Source organism: Otolemur garnettii, unplaced genomic scaffold (assembly GCF_000181295.1).
Source record: "Otolemur garnettii isolate 467f Iridium unplaced genomic scaffold, OtoGar3 scaffold00073, whole genome shotgun sequence".
NCBI classification, from domain to species: domain Eukaryota; kingdom Metazoa; phylum Chordata; class Mammalia; order Primates; family Galagidae; genus Otolemur; species Otolemur garnettii.
Genome location: NW_003852468.1, coordinates 853,050 through 873,408, shown reverse-complemented (window position 1 = coordinate 873,408; position 20,359 = coordinate 853,050).

Below are 20,359 nucleotides of genomic sequence, written 5' to 3'. Positions count from 1 at the left end.
TCTATCTCCAAAAAAAAAAAAAAAAAAAAAAAGAAGAAGAAGAAGAAGAAGAATCTGGTTGGAGGATTTAACAGAAGTAGAAAGCCAGACATCAGAGACACAGGTCATACTTAACTCTGGGGGAACAGACTGAAAACTGCTGGGACATTTGAAAAAGTGCTATGTGTGGGTACTGTGTAGAAGTAAAGAGGGGAAAGCCTCTAGTCTTATGGAAAGTAGAACCAACATTACACGCAAGATGTTCCTCAAACTCATTAATTACAAGTACTCTTTTTTGCATGTAGTTTTTTGAAGGGGTTTTTGTGGTTTTTCTCCCCGCCCCCAAGAGTCAGAAATAGAAGATGTACAATGGAAATTTTCTCCATTCCTTTTAAGCTTTGACATCTTAATGTATTCTAAAATGTCTGCTTAGTCCTTTCTTGTAACAGCTCTGTGAATTAAGTAGTATTGTTATTCTTATATTTGTGTAAGGTTCTGGGACTCACCCAAGGACTCACAAGAAAATAAAGGGTGAGATGGCTAGCTGGTTAATTCTCCCTGTTAGGCCATCTCTTCAGGCAATCACCGTGATACTCAGATTGAAGGTACTTTGTTGACAGGCATTCAAAAAGCCCCCTTAGGATGGGGGCTTTAAAAAAAAAAAAAAGACTAGGATTTTGAATGTTGAAAAAAAGAAATTCCCAGTTCTAATTTAATAATAACATGTTTTCTACAAAGTACATTGGACCAGCTTCTTCTGATTTGGGTTTTGCCAGTCAATGTCCTAGAAATCTCTATTCTACATCTCTGGACCTCTGCTAGAATGAGTAAATTGGACTAAATCATCTTTAAGCTTCCTTCCAGCTCTGCTCTTTAGCGTCTCTCTGATTCTGTGAGTAGGATACTCTGTGAGTCTGGTCTCTTGGGCACCTTATACAAAGCCCAATGCAAGAATTATGGTTACCAAAAGGGGAATGTAGTGAGTTTTGTGGATATATAGGATTTGTTCCTATACATCTACCATACAAAGTATGTTGACATTTTGATGTAAAAAGTTCAATAGGAAAAAGTGGAGTTTTACTGTATATATTTTGAAAGAATTTGCCAGTTAGCGTGCAGGCACATGTACAAGAGACTAAAGAACCATTTCTAAAAGAACAGGCTGTTTCGAATGCATGCCTTTCTATGTAAGTATAAATTTAAAATGGACGGGCACTGGGTACAGCTCGTAGCTTTGCCGTCCTCACATGCTTTTTCACAGTTGTTTGTGGATTATGCTCTCCTGGTATTTTGAGGATGCAAAGGAGCAGTTTAAGCAACTGCAGTGCAGATGGCACATGCTATATATCTGACACTGATTTGAAGCTGACCAAACTATTGACAACCTTTATGATATGTAACTCCTGAAAGATATTATTGAAGACTTGCTAATGTTACATATGTGTGTGTGTGTGTGTGTGTGTGTATTATATATATACCTCTGGGATGTGGGTAATAAACCGCTTCTGAAATGTGACTAAGGGTGAGACAGAGAGGGTAGAGGATGAGTGATATTTTCATTAATCATGTCATCTCTATGAGTAATTACAAGCACTATTCATTTGAAATTGGTTAAACCTTTGAAAAGATATGATTTAAAAATTTTACATGGTGGTTCTTAATGCAATTTTTAGAACCCTAGAGTAAATTCTTCTGCCATGTTTAAGGATATCATTCTGCTTGTAGCAGGGAGACCAGTTCAAGGCTGCTGTGATGGCTAGTAAATCACTAACTCTCGTTTAATTGGTCTTAAGTTTTTCCATCTGAAAAAAAAAAAGGTAGTATAAAAGATAGAATTACTTTTTAACTGGAAAAGCAGATTTTATTTTAAGAAAAAAATTTTTTTTTAATTTTAGGTTAATGTGAGGGTACACCTAGGTTACAATGCTTGCATTTGTTAGGTAGATTCCCGCCCCCCCCCTTTTTTTTCAGTTTTTGGCCAGGGCTGGGTTTGAACCCACTACCTCCAGTATATGGGGCCGGGCCCTAGTCCTTTGAGCTACAGGTGCTGCCCAGTAGAGTCCCTTTTGTAGTTGTGTCCCAAACCCACAAGTAGGAAAGGGGATTTTGATGACTGTACATAATAATTTTTTTTAATTACATCATTACTTTATTCTGAGTCACTTAAAATTCCTAACATTAGATATCTTGCTTAATTTAATAAGAATCCTAAGAAGTAGACACATAAGAAAAAAATGTATTGTTGACTTTAAAGAGGGGAAACAGAAACAGGTTAGTGAAGTGGGTATCCCAGGAAGCTTTTTAGAGCATAAGAATGTGCTCTGTAGAAAGGCGTGAAATAGCCAGGTGTGGTGGTATGCTGTAGTCCAGCTACTCAGGAGGCTGGGGCAGGAGGACCACTTCAGCCCAGGAGCTCGAGACCAGTCTGGGCAATATAGTGAGACCCCATCTCAGAAACAAAAGCAAAAACAAACACAAAAAGGAACATTACACCTTTAATGATTATCAAAAGTGTTTTTATGTTATTCACTTAAAATACTCACAATGCCTTTAGTTTAAAGCTTTGGAAAGCTTTAGTCATTCTATGAAACATATTTACTCTTTTTCCTGGATAATAAATACACATAGTCAAAACTACTAGTAATGGCCTTCCAAAGAAGCCAAGCCATTATTTTTTTGGAAAGGAAACTTGTGAACTATGAGGTTGCTTTATCTTCTTTTGATATATTATTGGGCTTTCTGTTATTCTTGGGGCCGGTGTAATTATAGTATGTTCAAGAAGAGAAATTTTGCTGAAATTCATGGGCAAGTGACATTTTGAGTGAGGCTCAAGGGCATATTTCTTTCTTTCTTTCTTTCCTTTTTTTTTTTTTTTTTTTTTTTTTGGCCAGGGCTGGGTTTGAACCTGCCACCTCCGGCATATGGGGTTGGGGCCTTACTCCTTTGAGCCACAGGCACCGCCCAGGGCATATTTCTCTAAGGATGCTTGGATTGATGGTTTACTGTGCAGAAGTCCCTGGTATACCAGATAGTCTAAGAATGCAGGCCTTCAACTCCTATACCAGGGGATAGCTGCTCCCTTTATTTGGTACCTCCTTTTGTCTCATCTTTTTTTTTTTTTTTTTTAGAGACAGAGTCTCACATTATTGCCCTCAGTAGAGTGCTGTGGCATCACAGTTCACAGCAACCTCCAATCCCTGGGCTTAGGCAATTCTCTTGCCTCAGCCTCCCAAGTAGCTGGTACTACAGGTGCCCACCACAACGCCCCGCTAATTTTTTATTGCAGTTCAGCGGGGGCCAGGTTTGAACCCACCACCCTCAGTATATGGGGCTTGCACCCTACTCACAGAGCCACATGTCTCATCTTTTTCAAGCTAGCTCATGTTGCCCTTTCCAAGACTTTTCTTGGGCATTTCTTCTGGGAAGTCCCCTGGACCCAAACCACACCAACTCTGCCCCACTGCCTCCTCCTGGCCAGGGTATGCACTTACCACACTGCACTGGAGTCCTCTGTCTCACTCTGGGTTGTGGCCCCCTCACTGGCTGGGACTGTCTTTGGGGTTTTGTACCCTTCATATCTAATACAGGGTGATACAGAGCAGGTTGATCAATCAATGATGTTGAATGAATAAAAGTTCACATTGAAATATAGCTTATTAATAAATTTAACAGACTACAAAAAATTGACAGGAAAAATCTTAAGGTATGCAACATTGTGTTTCATGTTTAAAAGAAGACATTTCTCATAGAATATTCATTCATCTCCCCCATCTCATTACAACTTCATAACCAAGTATTTAGTGTACCCTCAAATCCTCCTTTTCTTATTGCAGCTTCTCTCCCCTAAAGCTTCTGTTTTTCATGTTTCTCATACTTGGGCCATGTGATTCCCTTTCTAGTTTTTTTTTTTTTTTTTTTTATGTCAAAGAATCACGGGTGATAAATGGCTAAGTTTGCCTATCTTACCTGCTATCCATTGATATTTAGGTAGTAGCTAAAGAGAAGTTTCTTCTATAATAAAGAGCTCTTTGAAGAAATCTGAACAATTGGAGGATAGTAAGGTGAACGCCTAACTTCCAGTAATCTGCGCTGTGACCACCATCTGAAATGGAGAATGGAATGATTCTTATTTAACTCTTATTTTCTAAAAAAGATTGCTTCTATAACTTGCCCAGACCTCCACATCCAGAGCGCTACTCTTTCTACACACCTCCCTTCATGACCTCCTTCCTTATATTCTTTTAGTTCCAGTCATTTGCCCTGATAATCGCTTCATTCTCTCAGAATTCCCTAATCCAGAATCCCAAGAAGGAATTCAGTTCAACCAACTCTTCTCATTGCCCTGTGTTATAGGTCCTTGGCTTGGATACAGTTAGAGTTGTTCAACGGGCAGAAGCTCATCTCTAGTCCAGGATGCAACATGGGCAGGGAAAGGGGTGTTGGCATTCAGTGTAAAACATGATCACCTTCTAGTGGGAATTATGAAAGGCCAATCTTCCCTCCCATGGAACTGGCAATGAATGTATTGGACATATCTAATGTAAGTCCATTATGTGAGTCTAGGAAATCAAGGGTAACCAGGTTATTAAAATTAAAATGTTTTGGCTCAGTGCCTGTAGCTTAAGCAGCTAGGGTGCCGGCCACATACACTAGAGCTGGCAGGTTCAAATCCAGCCTAGGCCTGCCAAACAACAATGACAACTACAACCCCAAAATAGGGCATTGTGGCAGGTGCTTGTAGTCCCAGCTACTTGGGAGGCTGAGGCAAGAGAATCGCTTAAGCCCAAGAGTTTGAGTTTGCTGTGAGCTGTGATACCATAGCACTCTACCCAGGGCAACAGCTTGAGGTTCTGTCTCAAAAATAAATAAATAAATAAAATTAAAATGTTTCATGGTACAGAGCCTGTAGCTGAGTGGGTAGGGCGCTGGCCACATACACCAGAGCTGGTGGGTTCAAGCCTGGGCCTGCTAAACAACAGTGACAACTGCAACAAAAAAATAGCCGGGCATTGTGGTGGGTGCCTGTAGTCCCAGCTACTTGGGAGGCTGAGGCAAGAGAATTGCTTAAACCCAAGAGTTTGAGGTTGCTGTGAGCTGTGATGCCACGGCACTCTACCAAGGGAGAAAGCTTAAGACTCTGTCTCAAAAAATAAAAAATAAAAATAAATAAATAAAATGTTTCATGGATGACAATTAGACTTTGTATGTCATTTGTACAAACAGTAAATTTATAACCAAAAAAGAAATGGGGAGAGGGAAGTGTATTAGAGTTAGCTCTTAGATGAGTGAAATCATTTCACACATTTATTAACAAGCAAGAGTAGGTGAATAGTGAGAGTGAGAATATATTGACATGGCCCCCAGAGGTAAGTTCAAAAAGCAAGTGTCATAGTGGAATTGAGGTCCACAATAAACAGAAATACCAAATTCCACAGGGAGTTCCTACCTGTGCTTTCTTCCTATACCTCCCTGCTGTGTACTTGAGCCTCTTCTCTGTGGCTTCTGAAACAGTCTGTCCTGAACTAGTTATGTGACCTTAGACTGGTTATTTGTTCTCTCTGAAACTCAATTTATCATCTATAAAATAGGGACAATAATTCTTATTTCAGTAGCTTGTTATAAAAATTAAATTAGATAGGATAATATATTTAAAGTGGCCGATGCACATTACCTGATATGTAATGGGTGCTCAATCAATTGTAGCAATTATTCTAGCACGTGGGAAGGAAGGAAACATTAACTGAACCACGTGCCGGTGAAATTCCACTTGTATCATTTATTCCTGCTAACAATCCTGAGGGACTTGCATTATTGTTTCCAGCTTATGAATGAGGATATGATAATAATAATTGAGATTTCCCTGTGTGCCCAACACTGAGCTAAACTCTTTCATTCATTGTCTGATAAACTGAGATAGGTGCTATTAATATCTTCGTATTTCACAGTTGAGAACACTTAGTCTACAGTGTAATTTGCCCAAGGTCATACAACTAGTAAATGACAACCAAAGCTTGAGTGTAAGTCTAAATCTAGGTCAATCGGACTCCAAAGGTTTTTCAAAGTCATATAATTGCTAAGTGACCGACTCAAGACTTAGGTCTCGTTAAGGGCAGTACTTCTTCAGGTCACTACCAGAAGTACATTCTAATTGAGTAAAGGATAGTAATAGGCACGCACCTATGAGAACCTTGCATTTGGATCTGAGTGCCATTATTAGACAAGGGCAAATTTTGGAAAAGGCCCTGCTATGGTTTGAATATTCCTTCCAAAACTCATGCTGAAATTTAATTGACTTGGTAGCTCATGCCTGTAATCCTAGCACTCTGGGTGTCTGAGGCAGGTGGATCAACTAAGCTTTCAAGTTTGAGACCAGCTTGAGCAAGAGCAAGACCCCATCTCCACTAAAAATAGAAAAAAATTAGCCAAGCATTGTGGCAGATGCTCCCAGCTACAGGGAGGCTGAGGCAGAAGGATCTCTTGAGCCCAAGAGTTTGAGGTTGCTGTGAGCTATGACCCCACATCACTGTATCCAAGGTGACAGAGTAAGACTCTGTCAAGAAAAAAAAAAAAAGAAAGAGGAAGAGAGAGAAAGGAAGGAAGGGAAGGGAAGAAAGAGAGAGAGAGAAGAGAGAGAGAAAAGAAAGAATTGCCATTGTGATGATATTAAGAGGTGGGACCTTTAAGAGGTGATTGGGGCCATGCTCGGTGGCTCATGCCTGTAATTCTAGCACTCTGGGAGGCTGAAGCAAGTGGATTGCCTGAGCTCATGGGTTCAAGACCAGTCTGAGCAAGAGCGAGACCCCGTCTCTAAAAATAGCAGGATGTTTCAGCAGGTGTAGTCCCAACTACTTGGGAGGCTGAGGCAACTGCTTTACAGCCCAAGAGTTTGAGGTTGCTGTGAGCAATGACACCACGGCACTCTACCAGGGACGAGAAGGTGAGACTATGTCTCCCACACACACAAAAAAGGTGATTGAGTAACAACAGCTCTCCCCTTATGAATGGATTAATTTTGTTATCACAGGAGTAAGTTAGTTATGGAGGAAGTAGGGTCCTGCTTAAAGGACCCTATTCTTCCCCCATTTCGTCTCCATGGTACTCACTCTGCGATGCTTTCTGCCATGGGATGACCCTCACCAAACTCAGCCCCTTGATCTTGCACTTTTCAGATTCCAGAACTGTGAGAAATAAACTTTTCCACATATGTGTAAATGACTCAGTCTGTGGTGTTCTGTTCCAACAGTAAAAATGGACTAACATCCAAAACAAATTTTTAAAAATAAGTTAAATAAGATCTCTGTGACCTGAAGAAGTGATTTGACAAACATGATGAATATCTATTGTGTGTCAGGCAATGAAAAAGCAGCTTGGCATTGTGGGGAGTGCAAGACGTGGGCAGCTTGAGTCCCTGCCTTTAAGGTGCTTTTGTCTCGATGGAGGGAACCAGGTGCTCACACAACTAATTATACAGCATATAGCAACTGATCAAAGAACTGTGGTAGTCAAGGGTGAGAACAATTAATTTGGTGTGAAGAGAATGTTGGTGGAAGGAACTGGGGAAGGTGTCTTGTGGGAGATGACATTTGCAGTGGTCCTTGAAGGATAAATGTGGAAGTACTAGAAGTTTCCTTCCATAGTTTCTTTTTTCTTCATACCAGTACTTTTATGAAAGGTGGTGTAAAGTAGCTGACTATGGAGGCAATATAAGGACAGATAACTAATCTTTTTTTTTTTCTTTTTTTTTTTAGAGACAGAGTCTCACCTTGTCATCCTAGGCAGAGTGCTATGGCCTCACAGCTCACAGTGACCTCCAGCTCTTGGGCTTAGGAGATTCTCTTGCCTTAGCCTTCCGAGTAGCTGGGAGCCACAATGCCTGTTATTTTGTTGTTGTTGTTGCAGTTTGGCTAGGACCAGGTTATGAACTCGCTAACCTTGGTATATGGGGCCTGGACCCTACTCATTGAGCCATAGGCACTGCCCGATAACTAATCTTTTAAAAGATTAATTTCTTTGGGTGATGATGGAGAAATACCTACACTTACTAATCACAAGAATAGACTGGCATTTTCCTAGTGCACTTCCACAGATGTCTATTCACAGAATCAGAAAATGGAATTCTCTGTCCATGCTTCCTGGGTTGAGGTTCCAGAGGCGTGTATCGATCTGACAAGGGCCTACAGAGCTCTGGAGTGACCAAATGGTGCACTAGTCTCAGTTCTTGTGTGGTCCTGATTAGTACTAAGCTACTGGTGGGTTAGTCATTTATTCATCTACTCTACGTACTCTTCGATTGGAAATTTTGGTCTATAGTTGGGAATTTCTCACTTTTCTTATATACAATACCAGGAATTTTTTTTTATTAGACAGCCCTAATATAAAATATTCTACCTTGGTGGCACCTGTGGCTTAGTGGGTAGGGTGCCAGCCATGTACATTGAAGTCGGTAGGTTCGAACCTGGCCTGGGGCCAGCTAAAGCAACAATGACAATTACAATAACAACAACAAAAATAGCCAGGCATTGTGGTGGGCACCTGTAGTCCCAGCTACCTGGAAGGCTGAGGCAAGAGAATTGCTAAGCCCAAGAGTTCGAGGTTGCTGTGAGCTGTGACGCCATGGCACTCTACCCAGGATGACAGTTTGAGACTTTGTCTCCAAAAAAAAAATTCTATCTTGTCTGTGTTGTTCTGGCTGTTTTTTCACATTGTTAAATTGAGTTTTCACATCCCTGTTTAAAGAGGCCAGATAGAAGTTTTTTGCATATGGACTTTATTCACTTGTGGTGAGAAAGTGCGTCCTGGTCTTTACACTGTACGCTAGAAACCAGGTACGATCTCTCACTCTGCTTTGGTTTGGTTCTTGTCCAGGTTCTCTTTTCCCAAACTCTGTCAAGGGACATTATGCTCATTCTTCCTTTGAGGCCTGGCTCAGATACCAGCCCCACAGCGTCCTTGTTATCTTCTCTCTTTCTTAGAATGATCACAATGTCTGTATGTGTTCACTGTTACAAATCCCTGAATAGGTGATAAAGGAGAGGACAGGGATTTAAGTTCTACTCACCTGTGCATCCCCCCAGAGCACCCGACAGCATCCCTGCCTTACAAGTGGTTGTACTCAGAGATATTTATTAAACTCACCCGAATTGAATTCTTGGCCTCATTAGATTTGCTTTGAGTGTGGTAACACTGATGTCTGTGCCCCTGTTTCCTTTTGGAAAATAAATACTGCTAAAAAAAAAAATAATAATAAGTCTTAACCAGGCATTCTTGCCTGTAATCCTAGCACTTTGAGAGGCTAAGGTGGATGAATTGCATGAGCACAGGAGATCGAGACCAGGCTGAGCAAAAGCAAGACCCTGTCTTTACTAAAAATAGAAAAAAAATTAGCTGGGTGTTATAATCCCAGCTACTTGGGAGGCTGAGGCAAGAGGATCGCTTGAGCCCAAGAATTTGAGGTTGCTGTGAGCTATGATGACACCACATCACCCAGGGCAACAGAGTAAAACTCTGTCTCACAAACACAAACAAAAACACCCCAGTCATAACAGATTTTAGAATGAAAGAGACCACATAATATAAACAGTAGTGGTAATTATTATCAATAAGCATCATTAAAATAACATGGACTTATAGAATTACTTCCTTCACTTGCTTTTGCTGGCAGAATAGGCAGGCTTGATAAACTAACTGGTCCTTTCCATCTTTAATATCCATGATTCTCTGAAATTTTATGTAGACAAGTGCAAGCTAATGCACATTGCAAGGAACAATTGAAACAGCTCATACTCACTGATGGGCTCTGAATTACTCTACTTGTGAGTGCTCAGGAAAGAGATCTCGGCTGCATTGTGGATTGCTCAATGGAGACATCTGCTCGCTATGCAGAAGCCATCAGAAGAATGAATGAGATATAATAGTCTGTGTTAACTTTGAGAATGGGATAAAGAATAATGCAGAAAATAACAGAGTGCACATAATTTGGCATTGACTATTTCTGTAATTACAAATAAAACAGTTTAATGATATACATTGGTGTTATGACTCTACCTTAAAATCAGAATTCAGCATTGGGTCCTTTCATTTCAACAAAAAACAAAGGACCCAGAGAAAACAACAGACCACCTCAGAGACACACAAGCGATTTGCCTGTAACGAGAAACTGAAAAGACAAGGATATTTTAATTTGGGTAAAGGAAAAAATGACATCATATAAATTTATTTAAAATTAATGAAAGTTTCAGGGAATTGCTAGAGCTGGCTTCAGTTTATCCTTGGTAATGGAGGTCAGAGATAGGCAGGATAATTGAAATCCCTGATAATCTCTAACCCTCATTTTAGCTATTAGCTACTGCATCATGTCTACCAAAAGTTCTCACAAATGAATATATACAAGAAACGACATCTCAAGGTTCGTGAACCATCAGCTCATGAGAAAGGCTGCCTGGGGTATTGGGAAGAACGAAGAATGTGGAATCAGGTGACCTCATTTCTAGTCCCTGCTACCTGATTATCATCTGTACAACCCCGAATGATCTGCTTAACTTCTGTGAGACCAAGGTCCTATGTCTGTAAAATGGAGACAGGGGAAATCCTTGTTTTATAGGCTTGTTAGGGGAACTGAAGGGGCTAAGCGGAAGTGGGGGGAAGGGCTCTGCCATATGATGTCAAGTGCTGGTGATCAAGAGTGCCCGCTGTCCCAGGTGGCAGCACTGACATAGCTCCAGGTCTTACACCCCGTCTTCCCTTCTCTTCAATTTGTTCTTGGCAGAAGATTTTAGAAGAGGTATGAAACATTTTCTTTATCTCTAGAATCATCCTCAGCATTCCTACTCCCTTGCTCCCAGAAAGCTTTAGAATAACTTTGCATACATTTCATTAATGCATAATTGATTGGAGGTTATCTCCTGTGACCTTCACAGTAGCCCACTGAGGTGGGTGCTGCTATTACCGTCATCTTCCAGATGCAGACACCAAGGCCTAGACAACTTGTTTAAGAACACCACAGTAATGGCAGAACAGAGTCAAACCTGGCTAGTTTGCCTCTAGGTTGATTTACAAAGTCTGGAGAACTGAGCTATGTGGCTATAAAGATTCGTTCTCTGGGAAGTGACTGGCCTTTTCTTATTTCCCTAGGACCTCCTACTCTGTCCTTTGGTTCCCAAATCAGAACCCACTTCTTCCCACAGAGACTGTCCTAAGCCCTCGCATCCCCTGTAAGAGGTCGTCTGGTTGGCCTCAGCACCATGTATTATAGCACTTAATGTATTATTGGTTAACCACAGTAGAAACCCGATAGGCAAATCAATTAATAGTTAGTGATTTAGTTGAACTAGTGAGTAAAAGCAGGAATCATTCAAAATGACTGGATCTTTCTTGAAGCCTTTATTTTATCTTAAAACATTCCTCAAATTTCTAATATAGGGTCAAGGCCTCATCTTTGGAGCTTAGGGCCTCCTGTTAGAATTCTGTATCCTATCCTATTTCTTGTGTAAGTCATAACTCTGAGACTTTTTCAAACATGTCTTGATCTCTTTAAGTGGAGTTTTTTGTTTTTTAGATAGAATCTCACTGTCACTCTGATTAGAGTGCTATAGCGTCATAGCTCACAGCAACCTCAAATTGTTGGGCTCCAGCAATTCTCTTGCCTCAGCTTCCCAAGTGGCTGGGACTACAGGTGCCCACCACAATGCCTGGCTAATGGGTAGTTTGTTCCCTACCTGAATAGCTCAGGCTAGTCTTGAGCTCTTGAGCTTAGGTGATCCACCCAGCTTGGCCTCCCAGAGTGCTAGGATTATAGGTGTGAGCCACCATGCCTCACCAGCAAGTGAACTAATATTGCTGCAAGTTGATATATCCCATTAAATAGTTAAAAAATGTAAGGCAGCCATAAAGAAGAGGACTTTGTGTAATATGTAATTAACTTGGATAACTCACTAACACAAAATAACGGTGAGACAACATACTTGATAACATTTTATAAAGGATTACATAGATTCTTACATGAGGAAAAAATCCTCACTTACACCACAGTATCTGACTACAAAAAGCCTCTCTGATGATTCTGGTCAGGGTGAGCCAGGTCAAAAAAAATTTCCCCTTACTGATACATCCTTGCAGCATTGAGTTTATTATATGCTTCTTGTGACAGAGGACAGGATCTTGAATTGAGCACCAGGAGAGGATAGAAGTCAGATCTGAAGGATATTAAACTTGACAAAGACAGTGTGTGGTGGGTGATTGGTTTGGAAGGTGGGAGTAGAGGGTTGGAGAAGGCAGGGATATCCTCTTTCCTAAGATAAAACAGGTCAACACTTTTAGCCTGTTCTCAATAAAGGAATTTCACTTTGAACCAAAATACACTGAAGAAGCAGATTTGGAAAGTTACAGAATGTTTACATAACCAAGGGAAAGAGGATAAGAAAGGATATGGACACTCGTCCACGTGTTCGTAGTACAGAGGAGCTGATGAGTGTGAACTCATCACGGTCTCATTACGGGGAGTCTGTAGGCCCATCCCAATTATTACTTCTTGAGGACCTCCCTATTCCTCAAAAGGTTGTGAAGCAGTTGTCTAGAAAAGGAAGGATGTAATTAACGTGGTATTTAGCACTCCTTCCGTGCCAGCCTTTGTGCTAAGTGTTTAATATATATTTGCATGTTCCTTTGAATATAAGTTGCCATTGGTTTTTGTAGGACCTACCTTACTTTATGTGTCACTATGAAAGGAAAAATACCTCTCAATGGAACTGTACGTAGGCCATGTCATCAATGTTAAAATGCATCTTGATTTCAGAGCTATTATTAAAATGTTAAAAAATATTCATCTTAGAATCATTGAGATGTGGTATCTTAGTTAATCCTGCCAACAACTCTTAAACTCAGCATTAATATGGATAGATGAAGAAAGGAAGCCTCAGACAAGTCAAGGAATTTGCCTAAAATCAAATAGTAGGTAAATGGCAGAGCTGGCATTTGAGCCACATTAGTCTTTGTCCAGATCCAGCATCCGTTCCATAGTATCACGCTGGTGATTGAAATCGGCCCTAGCCCAGAATGCAGAGATTTTAAAAATAAATAAAAGCATTTTTATGCCACTAAGAGCATTTACATTTGGACCTCTCTCCCAAAGATCTTTCCTCAGAGAAAAACTGTTGATGACACTGGAGTCAGTGGTAGCTGCAGATTTCTAAGGGTCAGAGGAAATTTTGAGTTCCTCTGGTCCGGTCTCCTGCCCAGTGTCTGATCATGTTCCACAAGGAGCATGCAGACTCTGGATGTACCAGCAGGGAGGCCATCAGTCTGGCAGCTCAGTGCCCCATTTGTGAGCTCTGCTTTTTCATCGAGTCACTGGTCCTGGCTCTGTCAGTGGAGACAGAGTCAGCCTCACCCATGTTAACATAGCGTGGCCTTCACTATAAGTATTTGAAAACAGGCATGAGATCCTCCTAAGACTTCTTTTCTCCAGTTGAAATATTCTGAGTTCTTATAAGATGTGGTATAGAAATCTTTCTAGCTCCTGTACTGTGTTCTGTGTTCTTTGTCTGTGTTCTTTTTAAAGAGAGACATCAAATTTGATCACTCAGCTCTACATGGAGTAGAGAACTTGTACCCCCAGCCTTAGGTACCACACTTCCCTGCTCTGTCTCAGAGTACATTTGATTTTTCCGGCTCCTCATCACAGAAGTGTAAACTCCTCCTCTGCCCCTCCCCCTCTTCACTCTCTCTTTGCTAAGATATGTTTCTATGAAGGCAACCTGGACTTTTGCCGTTTATATGTTGGGCTTAAGTTGTTTCTGCTTTTATCACTTTGGAAATTCGTCTTGTTAGAACTGACATTTCGGGGCGGTTTTGTCTTTTTTGTTGCTTTTTTTTTGTTTTGCATTTGATGGCTGTCTCTCTCAATTTTGTAACATCTTTAAATGAGATTTTTAAAACTGTTTCTGTAGCTTTAACCAAATCATTGCTATACCAAGTGAGCAGGCTCAAAGGGAGGTCATATGACATCTTTCAATTGTTCTGTCACAGTCCCCCAGATTCTTCTGTCATTCCTCATACTTCTCTATTTTGTCTGTAAGAATACCATGTGCTTTCCATGTGCCATTCCACTTAATCTACAAAAACCTGAACATGCCAGGCATTTCTGTCACCGTTAAGGAAACTAGACCTTAGCTAAGTGAAGTGGTTTGCCCATAATGACTCTGTTAAAGGCAGAACCAGGATTTGCATCTAGGGTTTCACATCCCTCTGTTCTACAGTGGCTGCACACATTGTATATTAGCTTGATGAGCAGGAGAGTACTTCAGACCCCAAGTAGCCAAATATCATAATAGAAATGCACTCTCTTCCTCCTTCCCTCAGAGAGCCACAGGTGAGAGAGAGGATACCTCATTCTTCTCTCAGGATGGGACTCACACCCTTACCTTCCCACTGACTTCTTTTAGGAACAGATACAAAAATAGTGCAGTGGGACCTCCATAGATGGCACCTCCCCTACGCAGACTACCTCCTTAGGTTAACCCAATTTTCATAGACCTGACATGCACCGTATGTATGTATCAGTACGGTAGACCTGGTTCCTAACACTGACCACCTCTGTATGTTGGCCAGTTTGTTACAGTCCATGGGTAGTCAACGTACAGAGATTCTACGGTATTTGAAAAAGATCTTTTTCTGGATCGTCTAGGCAATAGGACAGTAGTTGGGTCCTGAAGGCCAGGAACTGGGGGCCAGAGTAAACAGATTTTAAGAAGCTGATAGAAAGCTGGTCACCTAAATTAATATTAAAGTCATATACACATTCTAGAAATCAGAGTTAGAAAGTCTGGCTTTCCCTCTTTCTCTCTAGGGCATGCTAAGAGGACTTCACATTTCAGAATAAATACAGAATGTAGTGAAGTGAAAAGAAAAGAAAAGAAAAAGAATGTAGTGATGCAGGGAACCACCCCTGTGTTCAGACACAACCACCATCAAGCATGTGTTGGCACGGACAGAATTCACGAGAGCGGCAGTGCGAGTGAGGTAGGTCACACACGCAGAAGCATCAGCTGCCGCTGTCCCTTTCATTGGCAGGCTGATCGTTGATAGATCCCTTAATCTTCCAGGAGGAGCCTTTTAACTATTAAAAAGGAATGCAAACAAGGCACCCTTACTTCAGGGGAGCCTTACGATTCTCAGATATAATTAATAACAGATGGTTTGCAGTGTACTAATAATATGTGTAATTTAAATAACAACAGAGACTCAAGGTACCCTCTTATTCATAGAGAGAGTCAAAGTCAGTAGTACATGAAGCAAAGAAAGTGAGGAGGAGAGGTTGCCCTGTTGCTTCCCTATTTCATACATACATAGATAGTCCTTGCTCTTGAGGAAGTTCATTCAATATCTTTCTTCCAAAGCAAAGTCACTTAAGATAAATGAACTCACCAATGCAATTGATTGAGGTAAACCCCAACACACTAATTTAGTCCTTCTGGAATGCTAATATGGTACAGTGAAGAATTAGGGAATTAGCTGAAACTGTTATCTTTTTTGTGTGTGTGTGTGAAAAGGAACTGCTCAACTCAAAATTAATTGCTCAGGGAAATGGTTTTATATTATTTCCCATAAACCTACCACGGGGAGTGAAGGACTATGGGTGGTGAGGCACCACAGACGTGGGATCTATGTCCTAGAGCACTCTTAGCACAGTGCATAGTTTTCAGCAACTCCCAAGTGACTTTTTCTGACATCCCTTCCATGTAAAACAATGGAAACCTATTTTCTTGCTTATTTGTGTTTCCCAGGAGCCCTTAAGTGCTATTGTAAAGATCACAGGCTAGACCTTTCTTATTCCCTCCTATGATTATTCACACTTTTCTAAAATCATCCTATTGAGCAATGCAGCCTAAAGATGAATTTTAGAGTTTATTTGCCTATTTTTTCATTTGTTCATTCATTCATTCAACAAATCTTTGTCAAGTGCCTCCTGTGCGCCATGTTCTCTGCTGGGACCTAAGAGGCATAAAACATGAGTCAGTAAGCCTCAGACAAGGCTTACTTCTAGGTTTTCACATCCCTCTGTTCAATAGTGGCTGCACCCATTGTATATTCGCTTGATGAGCAAGCAGGAGAGGACTTTGGACCCCAAGAAGCCAAATATCATAATAGAAATGCACTCGCTCCCTCATCCTCAAGGAGCTAATAACGTAGTAGGGGTGTAAGACATGTACACAGATAACTGTAATACAAGGAAGAATATAATAAATGCTTTAAAAAGTTTCAGCCAAATCCTGCGGAAGGTTTACCTCTAGTCAGAAAAAGCAGAAAAACTGTCATGGAGATGGTACATTTGACTCCAGGGATTGAATAGGACAAGATCTCATTAGATGTCAGTGGGAGAGTGTCCATTCAGACTCAGGAAATGGCAAAAATAAAGTAAGCCATGTTCCAAGAAGAGCAAGCAGACCAGTTTGGCCAGAACATAGGCTGAACACAGGCGAGTACGGCCACAAGAGCAGAGCAGTTCGGGAGACGTGGTGGAGGCTTAAACAGCAGGATAGAGAACTGCAATTTAGTTTCTTGGGTACCAGCATTGAAAGTTCCTAATCAGGCTCTGCGCCCGTAACACAGTGGTTACTGTGCCATCGACATATACAAAGGCTGCTGGGTTTGAACCTGGCCCGGGCCAGCTAAAAAACAATGACAGTTGCAATAAAAAATAGTGGGCATTGTGGCAGGCACCTATAGTCCCAGCTACTTGGGAGGCTGAGGCAAGAGAATTGCTTCAGCCCAAGAATTTGAAGTTGCTGTTAGCTGTGACACTACAGCACTTTGCGAGGATGACATAGTGAGACTCTGTCTCAAAAAAATAAAAAAAAAAAAAATAAAGTTTTTGAGCAGGGGCTCAGCACCTGTAGCTCAGGAGTTAGGATGCCAGCCACATACACCAAGGCAGGTGGGTTTGAACCCGGGCCGGGTCTGCTAAAACAATAATGACAACTGCAACAACAACAACAACAAAATAGCTGGGCGTTATGGCAGGCGCCTGTAATCCTAGCACTTGGAAGGCCAAGGTGGGTAGATTGCTTGACCTCAGGAGTTCAAGACCAGTCTCAGCAAAAGGGAGGCCGTCTCTAAAAAATAGCCGGGTGTTGTGGTGGGTGCCTGGAGTCCCAGCTACTTGGGAGGCTGAAGCAAGAGAATTGCTTGAGCCCAAGAGTTTGAGGTTACTGCGAGTTGTGATGCTATGACACTCTAATGAGGGTGACATAGTGAGATTCTATGTCAAAAAAAAAAAAAAAACTCTTGAGCAGGAAGTGACATAAGCAGAACTTTGTCTTTGGCAGACATACCTGGTAGCAGTAAGTGGAGTGGGTGCAGAAGGGTCGGACAAGAGTCGGGAAAATCAGTTTGAGAACTGTGAAGTAATTCCAGGGAGCACTTGAAGCACAGTGATGACAGTAGAAATACAAAGGGGGGGACATGTTGAACTTCATAAATTCTATTCAACAGACTTAATGGGATTTGGCAATAGATGGAATGGGGGCAGGGAGAGACTCACACATGACTCAGAAACTGGCAAAATGATGACGCTCCTAAGGGAAACGGTGCGCATTTACACTTAAGAGTTTGGGGGGCAGGGGGCAGGATTAGGAGTAATCTTTTAAAAAGGCAAATCAGATCTCATTGCTGCCCTGCTTAATATCGAAATGGCTTTTCTACTGCATTTAGAATAAAATCCAAACCCCTTTCCCTGGCCTGGGGTAAGCCCTACATGATGTTTCTCTGAGCTCATCTCTGAGCGGTTCCTCTGCATCGGCTTTAGCCTGACTGGCCTCCTTTCAGTTCTTCATTTCTGCCTCAGGGCCTTTGCATTCGCTGTGCCCTCTGCCCCCAGATCTTCACAGGGCTAGCCGCATCTTGTCCATCAGGTCTTGGCTTAAATGCCACCTCTTCAGAGAGGACTTCCTAGCCCGTCAGTGTCAAGCCCTTGGCTCACAGCCAGTCTTTATCACGTCATCCTGCTTTTTATTCTTCACATCACTTACCCAAATCTGAAATGATCTTATTCGTTTACTTTGTTTGTTGTCGGTTCCTCTGCACCAGAGTGTGTCTTGTTCACTACCACGGCCTCAGCATTACAACAGAGCTTAGCACATATAAAGTGCTTTCTAAGCGGCTATCAGATGAGTGAATAAATGAATGGGTTCTCTTTAGGATATGTTGGATTTTCACACAGATATAACCTTCAGGTAGCCTTGGCAACAAGGACCTGGATGTGTGGGATTAGAACTCAAGAGAGGGCTAGTTTTGCACCTGCTTATGGGAGATGGAAATTCATTACAAAATAGGACAACTCATGGGCCTTTTGATCACTTCACTGTTTATGCCTCTGTCAATAATCCTATCAATGACTATCTTAACACCTGCTGTACCCATCCAGCTGAACCCTCAGTAGCCAGTTACTGCTCTGTGTCCTCTAGTCATTATCTGCATGATAGACGTTAGCAAAGATGCTACCTCATCTGAAGTTGTTTTTGGAATTCTTATTTTAGAATTGCCTATGGTGTCTGTAGCACTCTAATAATAATGTAAAATATTAACAACCACTGTTCGCTGCATACTGTGCCAATCATTGTGCTAAGTATTTCCACACGTTATGTCGCTTAATTCACCCATAACCTGTAAAGTAGGTAAAATGATTTTCTAATGTTGCCGTTGAGGAAACCAAGACTCAGACCCCTTACATTCTTTGAAGAGCATCAGATCTGAGGTTCAAATTCAGTTCTGAGTGACTTCAAAGCTAGCATGTTGACCCCTCCACAGCGTCCGAACTTCCTCTTCCTTTGCAGGTGGCTGTGTGTTTGGGAAGCGGCCGGAGCTGGAGGATGGAATGCTAGTCGTGCCATTTGCTAGGCTATGATCTAGGTGTGCGATCTCAGGCTGGTGATTTTTCTCAACCACAAAATGGTGCTGAGGATGCTGTGTCATAGGATTGCTCTGTCGAGGACAATCTGTAAAACACCCAGCACAGTGTGGGGACGTGATTTTTCACTGCTTTCTGTTTCTCATAAGAGACACAATTAACTCTTGATACATTCAGGGTTTGATTATCCGGTTGGTGGAGTAGTGAGTGCCTTGCTTTCTTTTAGCTTTCCTATTCTTATTATTTTTAGAAGTATTTTATAATTTGTTATCATTTCTACATTGAAGTTGGGCAAGAGGAGGTATTGGAGGGCGTATTGTCTTGGAAAGGAACTGGAAAAATGAACTCTGAAGTGATTGGATCAAATTACTACTTTTATTACTGTTTGAAGTCTGTGGCCTTGGGCAAACATCCGGGTCTCAATTTCCTCCTCATCTGGAGAATGAGAAAATATTACTTGTCTTTGGCATCACAGTGTTGGTCTGAGGATCAAACTTAGCGGTGAAAGACCCTGGAGCATATAAAGTTACATACAACTGTAAGGCGCCATTATCATTGCCTGCATTACAAAATGAGAGCCCATCCTTCTTTTTAGAAGATGTAAACAATAATTGTGCTCTATTTGTAAACTGTCTAAATTGAACGTGTGCCCTTCTTTATTCTTCAATTGAAACAGTTTTCAAACCACTCCCAGGTTCTTTTATCTTTCTGCCTGAAGTCTGGCTTAAAGAAGGTTGATATTTGCCTTGCCCAATATAGTAACTACTATCCGCATGTGACCATTTAAAGGTAAATTAATTACAATTAAATAAAATTAAAAATTCAGTTCTTCAGTCACACCAGCCTTATTTCGAGTACTCAATAGAGACATGTTGCTAGTGGCTACCACCATATTGGGCAGTGCAGATAGACAATATTTCTGTTCTAATGGGCAACATTCTTGTTGATTTTCTTGAATTCCATTTTCCATGTTTTTTCCCACCCCTTTAGCCGTGATAAAACCAAGCTCATGAGGCTTTTTTGGTTGTTTTTGTTTATGTTTTGTTTTGTTTTGGAGACAAGGTCTCTCTTTGTCACCCAGGCTGGAGTGGAACGGTATGTTCATAGATCAGAACTTGCTGCAGCCTCAAATTTCTGGGCTCGAGCGATCCTTCACCTCAACCTCCTGAGTCACTGGGATTACAGGCATGAACCACTGCACCCAGCTTGTTCCTTTTCAGCTGATGACCCAAGGTATTTTACAATGACAAAATGATAGACTGTTAAGAGTTGTAGGGCTGTTAGCTATTATCTATTCCAACTTCCTTCCTAATTATATACATGAGAAAATTCAAACTCAAAGAGAGAAAATCACCTCTCAAGCCCATACAACTTTTCAACAGATTTCCACTGCTATTTTCACAGTGTGAGTATAAATACATGAGTAATAGGATAGGCTTACATTCCTTTTGTGGGATTGCTAACACCATCCATCTCAGA